Genomic DNA, 7,299 nt, shown 5'->3' on the forward strand with positions numbered 1-7,299 from the left:
CCGCCGGGTACCGTCGCAAAAGACCCGCTCGCGCACGCTCGCTGCCAGACTCCCGCGCAGCCCCTGCGGCGGCGCGGCGCGGCGCCCCGCAGGGAGGGTTGCCAAAAGGCGACAGCCCCTCTCCCGGCGCGGCCACCGCCCGGGCTTTCCGGGAGCGTCTCTCAAGTGCGGGTAGGCTCCGCGCGCCGGCCCACCCATCACGGGGGCCAAGGGGCCATCTGCAAAGTCTGACCGGTCTCTTTGCCCACTGCGGCAGAAGAGCGGGGATTGAACGGCTTGGGGCTCGGCCTGGTATACACCCTCATTCATTCAGTTCACCATTTACTTATCGATTGCCAGACACGGTTGGTGGCTCGGGGGATGCGACGGGGAACAGAACAGATAAAATCTGTGCCTTTCTTGGAACTTACATTCATATGGGAAGAGAAAGAAATCGATTAATATCGGATATTGATAACAGATATGAACACAGTAAAACGGGAATGTACTGTATTAGAGGCAGGCTAGAATTGTATAGGAAGGCCTCACTGAGCGGGTGACATGAGCTGGGACCTAAAAGGGTGAGAAAGAGCCAGCTTTGGAATAAGCTGAGGAAAGAGCATTCCCACCAGAGGGACTAGCAGGTGCAAAGGCCCTAAGGTAGAAAAAGGCTTGATCTATCTCTAGGTTGAATCCTACGTGATAAAATAGGGAGAATAGGGATGAGCTTGAAGCTCTAGGCAGGGTCCACATCCCACAGAATCGGAAAGAGCATAATGATAACAGCTGTCAATGTGAAGACTTGTGCTATGTTTATCCCCAGCAGTCCTGAGATGTGTGCTCTTATTATTCCTATTGTGCAAGAGGAAACTGAGGCCCCTAGAAGGAGAAGCAAGTCACCCAAGCCTTGAAGTAAAGACTAAATCAAAATTGGCCTGTCTGCCAAGGCAGATCCTTGACCACTAAGTTGTGACTGCCTCCACATTCCACCTGGCCCATGATTCTCATCCTGCAGGCAAATGGGTATCCTCCTTCCACTTCATCAGTATAAGACCACACCCAAAACAATATTTTAAGATCAGCCTCAGTCCAGACGACCTCGGAAGGCACTGAACAGTCACTAGAGATTCATGGTGAGGGGCAGTAGCACCAGCACCAGCTTCAAAGAGCTGCCAGCTGAATTGGGGAGGTAAATGTCCCAGGGTAGACACATCTGAAACCAGGGCACTGTCTTACAATCCCAGAAGCAATGGGGAAGGGGAAAGGACTTTGCAGTGTTCTATGAGAACTAACAATAATCCTGCTTTACATTTCTAAAGTGAGTTATGCTTTTTACAGTGTTTCTTTGACCCTTAAGTGGGAGCTATAGAGCCAAACTGCCTAGGTTCTCTGATTCCGAGCTCTTTCATTCTTAGCTGTGTGATTTAGGCAAGTTACTTACTCTCTTTGCCTCAGTAAAGTGGGTGATGTTATTAGCAACAACTACATCAGGTTGCTATGAGGATTTGAGTAATACGAGGGTACTTCAAAAACATTCATGAAAAAAATGGAAATAAAAGATAATATGAATCTTTCCATGAACTTTTTGAAGATCCCTCATACATGCAAAGCCTGGTGCATAGTAAACGACCATAGCTTTCACCTAATCCAACAACCCTGGGAAATGAGATGAGAGAGAAGAGGCTTAAAAAGTAGAAAAAGAAAAGAGAGGAAAAAAAATTTTTTTTTTAAAGATGACCGGTAAGGGGATCTTAACCCTTGGCTTGGTGTTGTCAACACCACACTCAGCCAGTGAGCGAACCAGCCATCCCTATATAGCATCTGGACCCGTGGCCTTGGTGTTATCAGCACCACACTCTCCCGAGTGAGCCACGAGCCGGCCCTAGCAGAGAATTTTGACTCAGATAGATATGGGTTCAAATCTTGGCTTGGCCTCACCTGACTATGACTTTGGGCAAGTCACTTTCCTCTCTGAGTGTCTGTACATCACCTGTAAAATGGGCCCAGTGCTGCCCAACCCACAGGGATGTGATGCAAATTAGGTAAGATAGTGCAGGTGAGGCCCTGGACCAGAAATCCCAAACTAGCTTGACTAATCTGACTTGCAAATACTTTTTGTTAGTCCATACAATGGCCCCTTACAACCCTCTTGTTTAGGATACATTTTCAAACATACAGAAGTTGAAAGAATATTACAAGGAACACCTATACACTCTCCACCTGGATTCAACAATTTTTTTTTTCCCCTGAATTATTTAAAAGTAAGTTGCTGCCTTACTGGTACTTCATACCTCAATACTTCAGCAGCAAATCCTAAGAAAAATAACATTCTCCTCCATAACCACAATAATATTAAGAAAATTAACAATTGTAACATAATATCCTGTAATATCCAGTCTGTTCTGTGTAGACTTCCCACATCTAGACTATATACCAATGACCAATCTGTGCTTCATGTCCCATCTGAAATAACAAGGCATCGAAATAATTTTTTTTTTTAATGAAAGAAAAAAAAAAATGTCGGGAGGTCCCTACCTCAAACTCCTCCTCCACACTCCTTTTTCATCTCTGTGTTAGATTTCCAACTCATTCAAGCATGCGTGCGTGCATTCATTCATTTGACTATTTAGTCCTCCCGTCAAACAAACTCACTGCATTGTGATCTCTGCTCAAATGGTACCTCCTCAAAAAGACCTTTGTTCTAAAACAGCTTCCCTCTCACCACTTCAGCACTCTCTGTCCGTACCATTACTCAGCTTTATTTTTCTCCATAGCACTTTTCATCCTCTGACATTCTATTTCACATTCTATGTGTTTATCTGTTCGTTTTTGTCTTCCATATCAGAACATAAGCTCCATAGTGCAGGGATTTTGTTTTATTCTCTGCTGTATCTTTGCACCTGGCACAGCGCCCAGCAGCAAGTAGGTGCTCAATAATTGTTGAAGGACTGCTGAAAGAATAGCAGCTGTGCACTGAGCACATACTGGGCATGACAGATACAGGGATGACTATGTGGAGGTTCTTGCAGTCCAGTGGCAGGACCAACAGGAAAGTGGATAACTGTGGGACAACATGATGAGGGCTGAACTCCATGTGGCTGGCAGTGGAGAAAGGTATCTGGTGAGAGTCTAGTCTTCTAAGGGACATTGAGACAGATTGCCCAAGGGGGAGTTAGAGGAGGCCTACCTGGAGCAGCTGGTTCCTCTGAAGAAAAGGAAAAAGTGAGGGGTAAGACTGGAAGGGCCTGACCCTGTGGCTCAGCAGGGGCCCTGGAGTCAGACAGATCTGGTGACCAGCCAGTCCTGCCTCTTCCTCACCCTCACTCTGTCATCTTGGCAAGTCACTTTACCACTCTGAACCTCCATTTCCATACCTGTAAATGCTGTAAAATGGAGATCATACAGTTCCTCCTTCCTGGGGTTGCTGCAAGGATTCAGGATAATGTCTCTGTAAAATGCCTGGTATGTTGCAGGTGCTCAATGAATGGGAGCTCAATGAATTGCTATTTTTACACTTTTTCCTGTGAGCCATGGGAAGCCCCTGGAGGTTTTAGAGCAGAGGAGTGGCCTAAAGAAAAGGAGGTAGCTGGAGAAATCACAGGAGAGCACAAGTTGGGCCTCTTGTGCTTGTCAACACCCAGTTGCAGGCTGGCCCAAATCAAACACATCGAGAAAAGAATCCACAGCCTAAAGTTAAAAAACAAGTAACACTATGCTCCGTTCATCTCCTCAAACTCTACTGGGAAAGGTTCCAGGCACCCGCCCTGAGTAAGCCGTTGCACAATCCATAAACAGTAATCATCAGTAGTAAGATAACATTGCAGAGCAATGACTATGTGAGTTCAAATTCCTAGAGGCAGTGAGAAATAAAGAGCACAGGCAAGTATGTAATTGCTCGCCAAGTCCCAGGAGCCTTGGCATCCAGTGCTTCCGGTGCCAGGAACTCCTGTGGACTGAGCATTGACCATGAGGTTCACCCTGCTAGCCCCCAGCCAAGCTGTGATTAATCAGCTCCTTTCAGAGGAAACAGGCTCAGAGCAGAAGCAACAGGTATCACTTCATGCCAACAGCTTTAAAAACCAGTGCATCCTTTGCCACTCTTTTCCCTCTACCAAATAACCATCAGTGTTCCACAGAGTAGATGCACCACCAGCTGAATTCCAGAATGAGAAAGAAACTCCTATAACCCCATTTGGCCAGGGATGAATACGTAGCATGAGCAAGAAATAAAACTTTCTTTTAAGCCTCTGACATATAGGGGCTATTTATTACTACAGCATAACCTGGACTGTCCTAATTAATCATGAATATACTCTTCTGCAACTTGCTTTCTCTTGACATGATTTTTATAAGATATATCCATAATGATCTATGTAGTTCGAATCTATTCATTTTTACTGCTGCTTGACATTTCATCACATAACTAGGCCATACTTCTTAAAATCCTTTTTCCTGATGATGTCTACTTATTTCCAATTTTTTTGCTCCTACAGGTCCATAGACCCTTAGCCACAATTCAAAAATCCAGAAAACCTAAAATCTAAAAGCTTTTTCATAATTTATTTGACACGAGACCTGACCTGACCTGAACTTCTCTAGTTGCAAAACCTGACCTGAATATACAGAAAGCTATTTATGATCATTATCCCCCTTAATGTGTATTTTCATAGAGAAAATATTTAGATTTTTGCTTACAGAGTGACCCAGCCCTCTCAAAAGGTATGATACAATATTCAATGTAAGCACTGCTGCAATAAACATCTGTGGCAGAATGTATTTTCCACAGATGGCCTCAACAATATTTCCCATCCCCATGCTCCGTTAGAACTTGCTCTAATCCCCCTCCCTTTGAATTCAGATGAAATTGTGAATAAAAAGAGATAGAAATGACACTGCCTACCTTCTGAAGTAATGCAGCTTCTGACTTGGTTGGGACACTCACCTTTGGAGCCTTGAGCTACCGTACTGTTAAGAAGCACAGGCCACAGGGAGAGGACACATATAGGTGGTCTAGTCAACAACCCCAGCTGAGGTCCCAGCTGACAGCCACCATCAACCATTAGACATGTAAGAAAACACACCTTTTGACATCTCAGCCCCCAGCTGTCAAGTCATCCTCAGCCTTTAAATCTCCCCAGCTTAAGGTACAGACAAGCTGTCCCTCTGTGGCCTTTCCAAATATATAAGCATAATAAAATGGTTATTGTCTTATATCACTAAGTTTAGGGTGACTTGTTATGTAGCAGCAATATTAACTGTAACCACATCCTTCTATACGTATCCTGGGCATAGGAGCAAGAATTTCTCCAAAGCACCTATATACAAGTGGATTTGCTGAGCAGTTGAGGTATGCAAATCCACTTAACTCACTATTTCCAAATTGTTCTCCAAAATAGTTGAACCGATGTACATTCTCGGCAACAGTGAATGAAGGTTTCCCGTACTTCCTGCTTCACTCACAGTTGCTGTGATCAGACTTTTCTAGGGCTCTGTCCCTCTGCCACAAAATTTCTCTGAAGAGAGAGAGTTAAGATATGAGGAACTGCTATAAAAGAGTTAGCAAAAGTCCTAAAAGGGTGTTGATTCTATAGAGAATGTCTTTGCAGTCAAAAGAATAATTTATATCCCTTTTCTAAATTCTGTCCACAGTCTTTCCTACCCTAGACAGGAACGGCCTAAGACATGACATTACTCCTAGAGAGTATTACCTGATAGAACTGATTCTCTCATTCAACAAATACTTATAAAGTACTAAATTAAGTGCCGGGCATTTTTCTAGATGCTAGGAGAAAATAATGACCCAGGCATTTTTTAACTTTTTAAGCCACCCAACATTCATTCACCTGACTTCTGCAACAGTCCCAATTTCCTTCTCCCCTTGCTTTACACTCTTTGTGATTCTTTGAGGTTGCTAACTCCATTTTCACCTCTAGATTTATCATGTGAACCAGACTGGCCAGTCTGAACATTGTATTCAATGGGCAGAATTTAGAAAAAGTTCAGGAATGAACAGACCACTCAGAGCCAATGAGACTCAATTCCCAGACTTTCTTTGTGCTTTTGGAGAAGGCAACTTTCTCTTTTATGCTAGACATAAGTAAAATCTGAGAATGAAGCCAGCATATGGAGAGATTCTGATGCAAACAACCAAGAGAAATTGAGTCCTGATGACATAATTTGAGTCCTGAATCCACCTAGTCCTGATCTATCACCCTTTCCCCCACACTCAAGTTTTATACCTGCTGAGGTTTTTTGTTGTGTTTTTTTGTGTTTTTAACTGAAGTATAATACAGAAAAATATATATATCACAAGTGTACAGCTTGCTAAATTTTAAAAAAACTAATATACCCATTTAGCCAGCATTCAGATAAAGAAATAGGACATCACTAGCATTCACTGTATATAAGTAGCATCATAGGGTATATACTGTTATTTCTGACTTCTTTTGCTTATCTATTTTGTGAGATTCATCCGTATCAATGAGTGAGGTTGTAAGCCATTCATTTTAATTGCTGAATAGTATTCTGTTGTGTGAATACACCACACTTTATAATTCAGCCAACTGTTGTCTGGGTTTTGGATAGTTCTAGTTGGAGGCTGCTATGAATAATGCTGCTATAAACTTTCTAGTACAGTGGCTCTCATACTAGTAAACTTCTCTCTTAACATAGTGTATCAACTCAAACTGACTTAGCAAAAAGGGAATTTATTGTATCAAGTGACTATAATGGCCTGAAGCAGATCTATGTGGCTTCAGGCATAGCTGGATCCAGGGGCTCATGTGATATCATCAGCACTCAGTTTCTCTCAATATTATATCTGTGCTTTCCTCTAGGTTGGCATCACCAGATTCACCAGCTCCCCCTGACCGGGTGGTTCCCAGCTGTTCCAGGCTTTGGTCCCACAGCTACATTACCAAAAAAGAGCTTTTATAATTAAGTCTGATTGGCCAGGCTTAAGTCACATGTCCCTTCCTGAACCAATCACTGTGACTAAGGGGATGGATGTGCTGATTGGCCAGAAGTCAGGTCACATGCCCACCCCTGGAGCCAGGGGGCAAGATCACCTTCACATGATCCACATGACTGATAGTGAGGAGGCATGGCTCCCCAAAGTGAAATCAAGGTGCAGTTCGTTCGGTGGAATGGATGCTGGGCAGGCAAAACCAACAGATATTTATGAACCATCCAAGTTTTTTTTTTTTTCCTTTTTGTCTTTTTTCGTGTCCGGCAACAGATCACAACCCTCAGCGTCGCGCCCGTACCAGGCCGGGACCGGCAACGGGATCGCAACCCTCGGTGTTCCTCCCACACCTCGCT

This window comes from Galeopterus variegatus, unplaced genomic scaffold, assembly GCF_000696425.1.
Source record: "Galeopterus variegatus unplaced genomic scaffold, G_variegatus-3.0.2 Scaffold729, whole genome shotgun sequence".
NCBI lineage: Eukaryota > Metazoa > Chordata > Mammalia > Dermoptera > Cynocephalidae > Galeopterus > Galeopterus variegatus.